The sequence below is a fragment of the Toxotes jaculatrix genome, chromosome 10 (assembly GCF_017976425.1).
Source record: "Toxotes jaculatrix isolate fToxJac2 chromosome 10, fToxJac2.pri, whole genome shotgun sequence".
Taxonomy (NCBI): domain Eukaryota; kingdom Metazoa; phylum Chordata; class Actinopteri; family Toxotidae; genus Toxotes; species Toxotes jaculatrix.
The window spans coordinates 21,750,415-21,766,567 of NC_054403.1; the positions used below are offsets into that span (position 1 = coordinate 21,750,415).

The 16,153-nt window shown below is 40.4% G+C and overlaps 1 protein-coding gene across 1 annotated transcript in view; it reads right to left on the bottom strand.

Moving 5' to 3' along the window:
• The window catches only part of slit3 (slit homolog 3 (Drosophila)), a 224,324-nt gene that overhangs the window by 105,374 nt on the left and 102,797 nt on the right, over nucleotides 1–16,153 (bottom strand). The gene's annotated exons all lie outside the window — the stretch shown is intronic.

A 16,153-nucleotide genomic window follows, 5' to 3' on the forward strand; every position in this document is an offset into this window, starting at 1 on the left:
CTTGCTTTCCATCGCGCACTCCTTTTTTCTATCCTTCTCTATTATCTATCAGTCTCTCCATCTATCTGCCTAACTATCTAACTATATCCATAAATCTATCTTGTTTATCTCGATAATTTGCATCTCTTTTATACAATTCTGCCCTCTGTGGACTGCTGACAAACATGAAGGATTGCAAAAAAACACAAAAGAAAGCAAAAGAAAGAGAACAAGATAAAGAAAAAAAACATTAAAAAGTCATATTTCAGAGGAGTTCCATGGCTAATAAATCTTTTATTGTTTTGTTTACCAACCATGATATTTATTTGTTATTTCTTCTAACAGAAGGAAAGCCATCCAAGTCAAATAAAAGCCATTATGAGACTGTGTGTCTGTCTGTCGGCCTTTATGACTCCAGCTGAGTGACTGACATCAGCTCCTTGAGTACACAGTTTAGGCTGCCAAAATAAAACGCATGTGTTTCACTGGTTGTCCATTTGTGCAATTGATTTTAGGGTTATGGAAATGTTTTATGTTCAAGCTGCATCCAGCGCCCTCACTGTTTGGGTGACATTTTGGGAGGTGTAAACAAAAGATGGATAACTCATCAACATTTTATTGGAAACTAGAAAACATCTTATTTTAATGGGTACAACAGGAGTTAGTGCATTAGTTGAGCTAAAGGGGCATTTGTTATCCCTAATACATGTTCATCAAGTACATATTGGTCTGATAAATATGTTTGCTGCACATAGGCAAGATTTGTATAAATGGTAAAATTACATATTGATTAGTAAATGAGCAATAATCAAGGTTTAACTTTGGAAAAGAAACATTATGAACTAAAACCTTAATTTCAAAAACTGCTTATTTTCATCAACAGGTTTGAAACAGTCCATTTAACTGGCATAACATTTTAATTAAAAAGTGACTAAAACCTGATTAGTGCACAGACGAAACAAAAACATACAGAACTTTTTAAATTTATCCTGTGAAATAAACACAATGGTTCAAGCTTTATATATCACTCCATTGCTCACAGTAAGAAGCTGATTGGCGACATCCAGAGTTTCGTTATGTCTTCATGTAAACAGTTGTCCTCTCATCTCTCTGTGAGTCACACCTGCCGACCTTTGAGTAGAGCAAAGGCTATCACCAACAGGAGATTGGCTTGTGATCCTTGAAAAGGACACTCACTGATAGACGAACCACACAAACACACACACACACTCAGGTACACACACAGAGCTCGTTTGGATAGCGGGATGGTTTGTACATCAATGTCTAGCAATCTGCTCCCACATTTCAATTATTGGATTTTAGCCTTTTTGGTCCTCCTCTATTGCCACAGCATTTGAGAGAAGGCAATTAATCTCCTAAAAATTCTATTAAAGAGACGGATGACTGTTTGAATTATACATCAGTTCTATTAGGATGACAAATTCTGTAAATTATAGTGATACTGATTATGAAAACAACTGCATATCTTTTGAGGAATTGGAGGATCTCGGGAGCTGCATGGAGACAAGACAAACAAAGTAAAGTTCGCAAAAGTTCAAGTAAGCTAAGATAAGTATCCATGGGTACAAGGAGAAATGAAGAAGAGGAGGAATTACAATAGGAGGTAGAAAAAGAAGAGGAAGATGCCCAACAAACAGCAGCAGCACCAGAGGAAGAAATGGCTGTCCTCCATTACCCATTCCATGTTTGTCATGGCTTCCAAAGTACTGTATAATTGATTGAATTTTGACCAAAAAAAAAAAAAAACCCTACAGTTAAAGTTTTCCCTGCCAAGGTCTCTCCACTACAGGCATGATGACTCTGTGGCCCCTAGAAGTCTGGGGGGGATTGAATATGACAGCAAGATACTCTTCTGGTTGGGGTGGTGGCGTTGGTGTGTTTATGTGTGTATTGTGTGTATGTGTGTGTGTGCTCCCAGCTATCACCTCCTCCATATTAAGTTCCATTATTCATGTGAGGAGAATAATAACACTCGCCAGGTCACCCTTTGCCGCTTCAGATATTACTGTTAACCCTTTAGCACACACATACACACAGCAACACACACACAGCGCTAAGCAGGCCACATTGTGCTTCCTTGGGTACTGGCGTTAACCCTTTAGGCGAACAAACACACAGACACTGCACATGCACGCACACATTTGTACCCACACATACACCATGACATCACACACATATATAAAAACGGCAGAAATAGACACGTCCTTCTCACACACAGACCAAATAATCTTTTCTTGCAGGGCATCACACCGTACACTTTTTGTGTAACAGTAGACAGCAGATATTAGACAGATACGCCCTCAGGTTCTTTCAGATATGAGCCGGGGTCGTTCAGCCCTGAACCATTAACCTGCGAACAGGGGAGTGGGAGCAGCCCTGTTTGATTTCATATGGCTTTGTGTCAGCTGGCATCACAGGAGGTCTCAGTTAGACAGAGATGACAAGCAGGGTGGCAAAGGTGTGTATCTGTGTGTCTGGAGGAATTTGTGTGTCGCTGCGTGAAAGAAACAGCAGGCAAGTGAGAGTGGATGGGTACAGTATGCATCTTTGTGTGTGTCTTTTATTAAAAGAAGAGAGTAGAGGCTGTAGTGGAAGAAAAAGAGATGAACTTTGGCTGAGCTCCAGGGGAGAGATGAAAAAGAAAGGAGGAGAGGAACAGGAGGAAAACTGAGGGGAAGTGAGAAAAGGGATAGAAGAGGATGACAGAGGTGGCACAACTCCTTTTTTGAAACCTGAGAAACCTTCAATGGTTAGCTCAAGCCTTTTCCCCCCCACTCCTTTCTATCACTTCCTTTTTCCAGCCCTCCCGCTATCTTACTTTCTCTCTCTCTCTCTCTCTCTCTCTCTCTCTTTCTCTTGGTCTGTCTGTCTCTTTTTCTCCCCCTTGGGGGCTGTAACTGCATTTAATATTGTTCCATAAAGAGAGTAATAAATATCGACTGCTGGCTAGCTCATATTCCCCTTGTTTTTTAAGGCACTCTACTGTGGGGTAAGACCAAAGTCATGCAGCAGGTATTCCGGTGCTTAGTGTCTGTACTGTAGAAACGATTCAATATCCTGTGGTATCTGTAACCTTAGGAACAATTTAAATGTCCTTTATGCCATTTTAACTTACTGTTAAGTACTGCCTTTAAGTCGCAGTAAATATACGGTAAGGTTTTAATGCCTGGGGTACTGGATGTTTTAAATTTATTCATGTAGTTGTAAAAGCAGAATAACTCTTTCAATTCATGTTATGACTTTAAGTGGTTAAGATTCCTATAAAAAAAAACTTTTTTCCTGACTTTTTGTCACATTACATAAATTGAAAAAATTAGCTCAACACTGATACAGGAATGGATTTTTCTAGATAGCTGGTGGCCGCATGGTTAGTGTAGGTCTACTGTATACGATATAATGAACATGGATATATATATTATCACATTGCAACAGCAAACAGGGAGGCCGTCTGTTGCAGTGTGGTATCTGAGTGGAAATAATTCAAACTCAGCCTTTGTACATGATATGTTAACTATTATTTTATTGGGCAAGTTAAAACGGAACATGCGGCAACTTTTTTCTGACTTCATTCATCCTGGGAAAACTTACTGACTATAAATGCTACATTCTGGCACTGCCACAGACATATAGCTCCATGCATTCAAAACTGGAACTTTCCCATTACAACCACGGTCTTCAAGACTCTACTTGAGTGATTCTGACTTGTGCCAACAAACTGGGGGAATATATTCCCCAACATGCTGACGGTGCATTGCAGACAGAAGGACTGCTGTGTGGGACAGTATAGTGGGGATTTTTTTTTTTGATATTTCAGAGGTTTACAGCTAACAATTTTTTCATTGCCAAATTTTGGTTTGGGCTCAGAAAAGATGATCTAGGGACCAAAGGGCTTCCTGTCCTCACATTTTCGGCCTTAATTTTCTGTTACATTTCTCCACTTATCAAGTTTGCAAGTTCTTGTTTGGTTCCTCTTAAAGGAATCGTTTGGCATTTTGGGAAATGTCAAACCCTTTTTCCTCTTTTTCTGCTAAGCTAACCAGATGCTGACTGTTGCCTTATATTTATCAGACCGATATGAGAGTGGTACTGATCTCCTCATAGAAATAATGATAATAATAGGAATATTTTCAAAATGATGTACTCCTGCTGCAAGTTGCTTGTGTACATTTCTTCCAAACTGCATGTGAAAGCCTCATATATACATAACAGAATAGAGGTTATTTTAAGAAACTGGAAAATGTTGCTGTATATACAATTAAAAGTAATTCCCATCAGACACATTTAGCCTTGAAGTATGTCCTCTGTATCCTAGTACACTATGGTATAAAAGAGGACTCACAGAATGGTCTTCCTTCCATATTTCTCCTCCTTTCTCTTCCAGTCTTTGTAATTCTTCATCAGGCTTTTGACTCAGTGCCCTTGCTATGTCTTGTAACCCTCGCCCGATCCCTCCTCCCCTATTCAGCCCTCCCATCCCCCGCTCCACTCCCTGTGATTTAATTAAGTGGGCGCTTTATGAATAAAAATATTGCCCCCCTCTATTGATCATGGTGGATGGGAGGCTGACAGCCCCGGCTGGCTGGGACAGGACGGGACAGGACAGCCACTCTCCTAACTCGCTCCATTACACTGATCTAAGTGAGTGTGTGTGTGGGTGGAGTTTTATCTGAATGTGCGTATGTGTGTGTGTGTGTGTGTACAGGTGTGTGTCTGCGAGTGACATTGTGTGAGATTGTGGGTGAGTGTGTGGGTAGACTGTAGAGAGGTGTTTGTCTGTGAGTGCATGTGTGCACATTTGTATGTGTTCGCCAGTGAAACAGCCATCGGGGAGCTGTGGCATCTAAATCAAACTAAGCGTTCTCAAAAGCTCTCATGGGCCCTTGCAAATCCTTCGTTAGAGACACACACTCACACACACCTACATAGACACACACATGCACACGTTCCTCGAACGCCTCCTTTGATACATACACTGCATCAGCATTATAAATGGACATTGTCTGCACTTTTCGTTTCTCTCCCTCTCTCCCTCTCTCTCTCTCTCTGCTCTTTCCCCTCCTCTACCCATCGCTCTCCGTAAGGCTGTAAGTATCTATTATGTTTTGTCGATACTGTAATTAAATTGGACAGCTTAATGCAATTCTCTGTGATCCATAGGCCTTTATGGATATAAAAGCTTTTCTGGCTCCACGCCCGAAAGATGTCCAACAAATTTAGATGAGTTACTATCAGAGAAAAAAATAGTTGGAGAGGTTAAGGCAGTGGGGCGCAGACATGGCCATTTGTTATTGGCTAATTTACTTTAATGTCCCCGACGCCATTTTGTTTTAATACATTTTCTTATTTGAATTGTCATCCACGGGACTAAGCGATATTAGTACTCTACCTCTCTTTCCTTTTTTTTTTTGTTAGTTCTTCCTTTTCTTCTGGTACTTTAGCTAAGCGATACTGCAGGCTCTTAGGGACATTTATGGAGCTAATAAAACTTCAGCAGCAAAGGGTCAAGAGATGACATTAGAACGGACACAGAGAGAAGAGACAGATGGAGGGAGCGGAGGGACGATTCACAGGCAGGTGAGAAAAGATAGAAATAGACTATAGTGCGATAGATGGAGGGATGGGTGGTTAGATAGATTGGAGATGGAGAGATCACTGAGATTTCTACTGGAGTAGATCTCACATGTCTAGTACACATGTCTAGTACATCTAAGAGAGAGGGCAATGTAAACTGTAATGTCCACTCTTAGTGATCTTTACCAACCCACAGATTGATCATTATTAATTCCACCAAGTCCTACAATTTTCATCACAACTTTGAAACAAAGGTGTTCTCTTCTTCACAAAGCCTCACAAACAGAGGTGTACTGACATTTGATTGAGCTTGTGAACACATAATTGGCACCTAAGTGGAATAACTGCAAGGCATCGTGGTGCAATACATCTGAATAAAAATGATAAACTGATAATGGACTCTCTCATGTGAAATGAATCATTCTTTGCATGAAGTGGATTTGAAGTATTACGGGTGATGAAGGATTTTGGCTTGAGATTCTCATTTCGCCAAAATTGCCAAAGCTCCTTGACTAAATGGATTTGTTCTTTGGGAAATTGCTCTACCAACATTTGGCTATTTCCGAGCCCCTTAGTCCACAGATGGTCCGCTAAACTCCTAATTTGATATGCCCATCTTGGCTTATCTACAAACCATGTAAAATATTAAAATACGAAATACTGGATTAAGAAATTTTGAATCAAAGGGTAAAGGGTGAACATGAAAAACACAATTCAAAAAAAGAATTACTCTGTAAAACTCAATTCAGGTGCACACTTTTACTTAACACAGCAAAGCATCAGTAAAGCCAATTGCTGGCTAAATGATTAGAGCCATCATTGCATGTGGTAAATGGACGGACAAGCCTTTAAAGTAAATGGAGAAGCGCATTAATAAATGGTTGATGTAGGAATGGAAGATGGGTACTGCATAGCCTTTCCAGCAGAATGGACCCAACAGCCCCAGTTTGACCCTTTACTGAATGGCTGAACCGGCACAACCGTCACTGAAGGAGAGATGGACATGTTTTGAAGAAGATGGGTTGTTAGAGAGACTAAAAGGAAGAAGAAGAGGCATGAGGAGAGGAAAAGAGTAAAGACAAGGGTTGACAGCAAGCACAGTGAAGTAATGAGGAGGGGGTATGAGGCTGGCAGGTGATGGAAGGAAAATGGGTGACAGGTGAAAAAATTGAGGATAGAAAAAATAAAGAGAAAGGCAGGTCTGAGTAAAGGACAGCAGGATGGGGTGGGTGATAGAGGTGTGGAGATAGAAAGAAGCTGACTGAGGCGTTTTGCCTTTATAAGCATCTGGGGAGAACCTCTGTACCCATAAATAATACACCACAAATTAGCAGATTGGACAGAAGAGGACTGCTGGAAGTGTGTGTGTGTGAGTGTGTGTGTATGCTGCAGAGTGGGAGTGCTTCCACGAACACGCATGCATGGCAGTGAATATACACTATGTATATGTGTTTTGGGTTTGTGTCCATATCAAACACACTGCTTCATACACCTCTGCATAATGTGTGTCTTTGAGATTGTCTATGCACATGCCCTGTGTATGCGTGCATCTGCGTGTGCATGGGTATGTTGTGTGTATATATGTAAGGCATCTCTCTGAGTTCTGATCTGTCTCTCAGCAGGTCAGCGTTGTCAAGGTTACTGCAGGCCATTTTGCTAGCGGGCCAATTAACTTTTAGCACATAAACAGCACAGAACAGCACAGGTGTCTCAATGGTGCTGGGGTTAGAGAGAGACTGTGTGTATATACGTGCATGCGAGGTGTTTTTTTTTTTTTTTTTGTCCAAGTGTATAGAATTGAAAGAAACTGACAAGACGAGGGGGGATGTGCATGAGATAAAATGAGACAGTGTGTGAGCCTGTATGAAAGAGAGGAAGTGAGAGAAAAGAAACACAGTGAGCCTTTGTTGTCTCTGTGTTTGGCAAATAGCTGCATGGCCTTTCATGATGCTGAGAATTCAATTTTTGCTTGGTTTTCATTGCCGTAGCTGAGGAATGCCATATATTGTTATTTTTGGGTTTATTGGAAATGCTAGGATTTAGCATTTTGGTGATACTTCTTTTCTTTCTTTCTATTTTTTTTTTTTTTTTGGTGAAAATCATTTTCCTAAGACTTTAATACAAATTGTATGTTTTTTGTAAAGTTGAGCCAACTGGCAACATTCTTTAGCTATTAAAACAAAAAAAAAAAAAGGGGTGGGGGGGGGTTACCCACACACAACCCACAGAGCTTCAAAGAGGCTGAATCATCTGTACCCAAAGTGCAGGTGCACTTAAGTCGTGTAATATGTAATTTGTTAAATTAAACATTTGGGAAAATGAATGACATCATAGACTTACAATTAGTAGCACTAATATGTTAATTAGTTTCAGTCAGTGTAGGTTTCAGTTCTGAATAGATTCTATACAACATCAGCGGTAATGTTATCCCACTCAACACATTTAGAGAGGAGTTGAAGATTATGAAAGTTCATACTATTGCCTTTTAAATTACCTGCTGCCAGGCTCCTCATATTACCCTCTCATGTCTGAAAAGTAGTTTAAATTAGAATTTTTCTCAATCTCCTCCTCCTTCCTGGTGTTTCGTAACACAGTAGTGAAGAAAATGCACAGAAAGAAAAGGAGGCTTTTACAATGGTTGTATCTGTCTGAGTGTACTTGGTGAAATAAAGTGATTGTGATGGCTAACAGAGCAGACTGTCATCCTCCCTTCCCATGCAGCGGTAGGCTAATTCCTCTGACAGACTGTCTTCCACAATAGCTACTGGCTGCTGTCTTCTTAGCCTGAGGGCCTGTCTGGTTGAGTGAGAGAGAGAGAGAGAGAGAGAGAGAGAGAGAGAGAGAGAGAGAGAGAGAGAGAGAGAGAAACAGAAACAGAAACAGAAACAGAAAGAGAGAAGTTGAGGAGATGGAGAAAGAGAAAGGAATAAAAGAGACAACCAGGGAGAAAGAAAGCACTTTTGTGAACATCTGTGTGTATGTCAGTGTGTGTGTGTGCGTGTGCGTGTGCATGTGGGGTTGCTATGTTGTCTCTAGGCCCTAATCTCTTTAGTAAGCCCCATGATCCAGTTAGAAACAGTGAGTGGCTAATGTCAGGGCTAACTGGAAGAGAGGGATCTGTGTGTGTGTGTGTGTGTGTGTGTGTGTGTGTCTTTATACACGTTTGTGTGACTGTATACATATCCTTGTTGAAACTGTCAGGGTCTACCTGTAGGAAAACTGTTTGTGTACTGGTTGAATAAATGTTATCATGCCTGGAACCATATCTGCTGTACTGTATGTGTGTTCATGATTTCCTGCATCCGTGTGGTGTGTGTGTGTGTGAGAGAGTTGCAGGGTGTGTCTGAAAAGCAGCAGTGCCCATTAAGCCTGAGAGATTAGATTGAGTGGATCCAGATTCTACCCTATTGTTCCTCTCCAGCAGGCTTTCTCTGTGGTTTGAAGAAAACAGGACAGGTGCAGGAAATGGATTTTTAGTTAATTTGCCTGGTCAAATCAGGGTTTAAAAAGAGAGGGGAAAAAGTAAATTGGGTTTAACATATGGTCACTGTGGAGAAATTGCAACATGTGACACTGCTTTCTGTGATCAGCAGAGTTAACAATATAGTAAATGTGGTTTCCAACTAGGAAAACGATAGGAAATGTAAAGAAACATAAGGCTAACTTATTCTAAATTATTCTGCCCCTTTTAATATCCAGTAAAGATTCATATTTTTTTCTGGATTTTAGTTTTTGGCATGGTATTCATATTTAAAGTCCTCAGTGGAAAAAAAAAAAAACAGATATATACAGCTGTTGACTTTTTGACACTACTGGGTCCTGAAAGTATGAAATTAATAAATCATGAATACAATGTGATATATTAAAACATATTACTGATCACATTCACGTAACTGTGCTTCCATTTTGTGCAAGTAAAATCCTTCCTGGCGAAAAAAACTATTTGTTTTCTCATGGCCTATGCCAAATAGACTTATTTTGTATGTTTATCAGACTTTATGATTGAATTTTAACAGTTCTAAAGATTATGTTAAAAGACAACAGTAAATGGTAGGGTGTTAGGATAACATATAAAAGACAACATATGTGCATCAGTTATATGGAAAGCACTCACTATTCTGTGACACTGATAAAGAGACGCAATTTAAGATGTTAGACTGGTCGCAATTAAGTACATGTTTTGGAAATGTACAAGAATACAGAGACGATTGAAAGGTGAAGCGGTTAAACCTGATTAGATATGATTTAGCCTTCAGGGTATATTGGCAGCTAAAGCTGACACTACAAAAAGAAAGAAAGAAAGAAAGAAAGAAAGAAAGAAAGAAAGAAAGAAAGAGAGAAAGAAAGAAAGAAAGAATTTCCACAGATGTTCCCTCAGCCAAAGAAACTGATCTATACCCTACATGATAATATCAACAGATTTATCAAGACATGGCAACCAGAAATGGACACAGTGGATGCCTTTGGGCTGGACTTCCTTCTGCCCCACTAACAATCCTGGAACTATGTCCATTTTCTGCACTCCCTCATTCCAGTGTTTGTTCTGTTTTCAACCTTGTGTTTGAGCCAATATTCTGCAAATACTAATAAGCTGTGTATTATTTCTGTATGTGAGGGTATTCAATATATGGTACATTCAGTGCAGCATGTAGATGAATGTTGTAAATGTGCTTGATGCTGTCGTGGCATGATTAAAATGGACGTGATGATCAGCAGTTCTGTCACAGAGGGGAAAAGTACAGCTAACTCACCCGCTGCCATAATAAACGATAAGACGCTGACACAACGGGAATGATGAACACTCAGAACTAACGGCCACTTGCTCGCTCGCTCTCTCACGCGCACGCATAAATATAACTGACTCTTTTTGTTTTTTTTCTCCATGCCTGCCTGTCTGTTCACATCTGTCTCTTTCTCTCCAATCACTTACATGACCAAAAAAAAAAAAAAAAAAAAAAAGAAACGACCTGTCCTTCAAAAATTGCATTACACCATTCCTTCATTCCAGGAAATTCTGCTCAAAACACCTCGTCTAACAGCATGTGAGTGAACGCAGTCCACCTCAAATGTTGTGATATGAAAATCATTCATGTCCCAGGGGAATATATGGAGAGGAATAAAGGATGGATGCGGACAGACAGAAATTGAACCAAATTCTCCCCTCCCACCCAATCACACTGCATCACAAATCACCGGCCTTGCTGCTAATTCAGGGGTGTTACGGTGCGCGGCGCAGGCCTTGGCATATGGCATATGGTTTGTGTGTGATCGGGTGTGTGTGTAGAAGTGTGTGTTTGCATATTATAGTTGGGGGATGAGAGAGAGAGAGAGACAGAGAAAGAGAGGGAGAGAGGAGGAAAAGATGATTTAGGAGTAATGAGAGCCGGTAAAATCATGGTGCCCAGCGGCATTATGGGACTAAATCTAATCTGCTAATGGAGAGGAGGGTGATGGAGGGGGAAGGAAGGGGAGGAGTAGGAGAGAGAGAAGATGAGGAAGGGAAAGGACGGTAAAGGCAGGGATGAAGGTAGAGAACAGAGGAAGGGATGGCAGGGGAGGGCAGGAAGGACAGAGAAGGGGGAAATGAGGAATGAGGAGGAGCAGAAGAGGAAAAGTAGAAGGAATGGCAGAGGAGGAAGTTGGAAAGGTCTAAGAAAGAGAAGAGCGCAGTGGGAAGGAATCAAGGGAGGGAAGGAGGTAAATGAAAAAATACAGAACCAAAGAGCAATGACTGAAAATGTAAGATGAAGAAACCAAGGTTAAAGAATGAGGATGATCAGAATAGCAGAAGAAGAAAGGCAACAAGGATGTGAAGAACAAGAGAAGCACTGAGATGAAGAAAAGGAGAAGAAAAGATTACAAAACAAAGGAAGGGAGGGAATGAAGCTGAATAAAAGAAGGGAGGAGAAAAGAGGAGAGAGGGGAAAAAAAGGTCAAGGACATAGTGAAAGGATGGGAGGTTTAGAGAGAGACGTGTGTGTGTTAGAGAAATAACCTGGGGTGGAGGCACTGTGAGGGCAGGACCCAGGAGAGCACAATCAGCACATATTGTTATCACATGGTGCACAAAATGTTCTCTTTCTTTCTCTCACATGCAAATGGGCAAACTTTGCACTCCATACATGACATATGTAACACAAACATGCACACCGTCCTCATTCTTTTTCTGTCTGCAACACACACGCACACACACACACACACACACACACACACACACACACACACACACACACACACACACACACACACACAGAGAGAAACACAAAAACATGTTATTACACACCCACACACGCAACAGAATGCACCCATTGAGAGGTAATTGCCCCAGACTGTTAATGTTTTCCAGGATAAAACTACACCAGTCTTTACAAGGCCGGGCTAATTTCACAACTTAATGTCTTTACCTCAGCAAAATGGCTGACAACCACATCACAGTGACTCCAAAGACATACAGAAAGGGAGAAATTCGAAGTAGGTTTATTCTATTTTATATGTTAAATTATTCATTTTAATTTTCTATGACATACTGAGTGATGCTGTGTATCAGTGTCTTGGAGGATTTTTTTTTTTTTTTCAACTAGGACCACCCATGCTGAAGGTGTTGATAGGTGCTCTGATAAAATGTTTCTCCAAATCGTTTGTGGTGTGACACATTGAGCACGAACAGAGAAGTAATATTTTATTATCTTTAAAGGACAACGTGTAGTTTTGCAGCATTCATTGCTGAAACATCACATATTTGATGAGTTAACAATGTGCAAAATTGTTGCTGTCAATCGAGATTATGACTCATTTACTACCTTTTTAAAAAATACAATTTAGATCATCATATCTTATTAAAATCACTTGGTAAAGTGATTTTTTTTGTACAAATCAAGCCTTCTTCATCTAGATCATCTGATGTGAAGCTCTCCAGTGAAAACACTGATTCAGGCTGGGTGGCCCACCCTGAAGTGAGGAGAGCAACTGTCAGATTTTATTGTATTATAATGTATTATATCATATTCTCTTAAATCATTTTTATGACTCATGTGTCTGTGATCATTTCATAGAATCTGCAGTTGGAAATTGAACCTTGGGCCACAGTGGTAAACTCCTACACGGGCTTGAAATGCAGACACTGCACCAAAACCTCAACAATCTGTTATGAGCAACACAAACAGAGCAAAGCCACATGGCAACTCTATTATCTTGATAGTAAACAGGACCCCAGCTCCGCAAATTACAGTATCTAAGCTACAGCATCAACACACAACAACTAGCTAAGAGGTCCAAAATGTACTACACATAGTGTGTTGTATTGGTGAAATACTGTTACTGTGAGACTGTCCACTAACTACATTTCTTCACCCTAACCATAACCATTTACATCAAAGAAACTTTAACATATTAAATGTAACTTTAATTCTTAAATTACCCCATTCATTGCCTATAAAAAAAAGACTGCTTCCCCCAAAACACGTTCACACAGGTCCTAAAGAGCGAAGAAAAATAAGTCCAAACTCCCAACAAAGCAAAGCTAGACGATAACCGACCATTACGTTGGCAATGATACTGAACAGAAGCGAGATACAATGTCAAGCTATAGCGTCTTGTGTTTAGCCATTTGATTCACAGGTCAGTAAAAGAAAACACAGATGCAACATTACACTGCAGCTTAGACAATTACACCAAATTACACTGAAATTCTGCAGTGGCTTGTGTGTTTATGAGGTAATGTACAGTTTGAATACATGAAATCGTAACCGTGCTCCCTTACTCATTCAGGTCACGGGCATGCTGCTGCAATCAAATAGCCATTACAGTGTTGAATGTTACAGCTGAGGCAAAGCAGATGAGGAAAGAAATAGGGTCAAAAGCATGGTTATAGAATAAATTACAACAAAAACAGAAAAAAATCTCTGTTTCTCTCATTCAAACAGGCAAGTTGACAAAACACACATTTACACTACAGTACAATATTTATATAGAACAAATAGTAGAATATAGTAGAATAAAAAAGAAAGGAAGGGCTGGGCAGAAAGCCACTCAGTGGAGCTCAAACCCCACCCCGCAGGTATGCTGCCTGTGTTAAAGCAACACCTTGCCTGGCAGTTGAGAACAGGAGGAGTTTCCTGACAGTAGATGGCGTTGTAATGCTTCTCTGCGCTCCTTCTCTGCACAATCAATGCATTCAGATCACTATCACACACACTGCCTGCTCATCAACATCAGTACCTGCAGATCACTGGCACCCTGAGGCAGGATTACTCCCTCTTTGAGGAAAAAGTTAGACAAAGTTGCCGTGTAAATATGATTTTTTTTAAGTGAAGAAATGTGGTTAGTCACCATTTCCCACCCTGGTGAACCTCCAAAGCAACACACACACATCAAATCCACCCGCAAGAGCGCACATAATCTGCTTTCAGCTGTGATGTGAGCACGGATGGCAGGAATAAATATTCTTCTGGCTGCATAAATGAAAAAGAGTAAATGTATCTATGTCTTTTGCATTTAAACTTATTGTCATTTGTATTACATTTACATTACGCTTAGGGTACAGAATTCAACCGGAGCACTGCATAATTTCCCTATTTCCCACTAAATGCCCTCCATATTTGTCATTGTCGGACATGAATCAAACTGACATGTTGTTCATTAAGCGGACTGATGAAAGGCAGAACTGGCACAGAGAAAGGAAACAAAGAACGAAAAGGGATGTTCTGCATTTTTCATTTTCCGCACCTGCTGTGTGTCGTCTCACTCTACCCTTTTTTCTTTACGTCTGTCAGTCTGTCCACTGTATCTGTGTTTCTTCTGTCTACAAAGAAGCAAGACAGATACTGGAAGGATCTGTAAATCATTATCCTCTGCTCACTCTGTGACATCAAGAAGCTAATAGGCTCCCAGCAGGGAATACATGTCTGTTTGTGTGTGTGTGTGTGAGAGAAAGGCTGTGCAGTGAAAGTACAGCTTTGTACATATATCGCCATGTTTGTATTTCTACTGTGTGAGTCAGTGATCAGCGATTTGGTTGTTTTTGTGCACATGATCTAAGCATACACGCTTAAACATGTGCGTCCCAGTGAGTGTGTCTGTGTGTACATTTGTCTGTACATCTACATGTGTGTTTTGTGTACACTTGTGTATTTGCGCAGACACTCAAGGGGGTGTTTCTGTATGTGTGTGTGTGTTTCTCATTTCCTCCATCTAGAGATTAGGGGGTAGAAGAAGAGCAGCATTATCAGACAGCTGGAAATGAGATCTCAGCTGGGGACTCGACTCCTCTGCTTGACTTTTCATCCTTTCTTCCTCACCTCCCTCTGTCCCTCTGTCTGATCCTCTTCCTCTCCTGCTACTCCTCTTTCACCTCCTTTTCTTCTTCTCTCTTAAATCTGTCCTTTCGCCATTCTATCCCTCCTTCCCACTCCTTCCTGTGTCACTACATCCCTTCTCACCTTTCACCCCATGTTCACTTTTGTCTATCCTTATACAAGTGACTGAGCTCTTACCTTTCTCTACCTACACCCCTCTTTCCTTTCTCTCATCTGTTCATCCATTCATCCCTCTACCCACTCCTTTTCTGCCTCCACCTTCTAAAAAGAATTAAGTCCCTACCTCATTTTCTTTCCATGTTATGCTTTATCTCATTGTTGCTCCCTCCATCAATCCAGTCTACCCATCTTGTGGTGCAGAGGCGAACCTCAATACCCAGTCAATCTTCCCAGTAACAAATATGTGATATGTAAAATGTAGAACACATTAAAGTCATAACCTGTGATGCTGTTCATTTTAAAAATGACTGAGCTGATTTTTCACTTAGATTTTCTGCTGAGGTCCGGTGCTGCTTACAACATCCAGTCAACTGGGGACAGATTGAATAGCGATTGTGTTTTGCCAGCTGGCCGTCGACTTGCACGAAAGACATATCATATTATTGTTTTATGATGATATTTATATGACAGTGTCTTATATTATTACTTTAATATACTCAATCAGCATTTGACCTTCCAGAATCCAAAGAAGAAACTACAATACAACACTTACAAGATGGTAAATTAGAAACAGACAAGCTCTTGACAAGCAAACATGATAGTGAACAATGATGTCAATAAGAACGAGCTTCAGCACTGTGATGGAAACCGAACTGTTTAGGATAAGCTGCATCTGCGTAAGGCCATTTCCTCGTGCCATTCTTTTCATCTCATCTGCTCTTCTCTATTTTCTTTTGGCAGTCGAATGTCACCATGACAACAACAAAACAAGCACGGAAGAAGTCACCAGACTGAAGATAAACACGTCATTGCTCTGATCTGAAGATCTGAAGATCTGAAATCTTGTCATGGAAAAGTTATGAAACAAATAAATCTATCTTGAACAGCGTGTTGGACTTCATGTTCAGTTCCACTGGAAGCGCACACAGCATCACATCATTGTGACTCACTATAAAAATAACTTACAAAAGAAACGTAACATATCAGTTTCAATTACAAAGAAAAATGTGGTTAAATTAACATACAGTACGTTAGACTTAATGAAATAACAAAACGGCACCATGGGGATGTTTTTCAGAAAAAAAAAAAAAAAAAAGAATCATACAGGA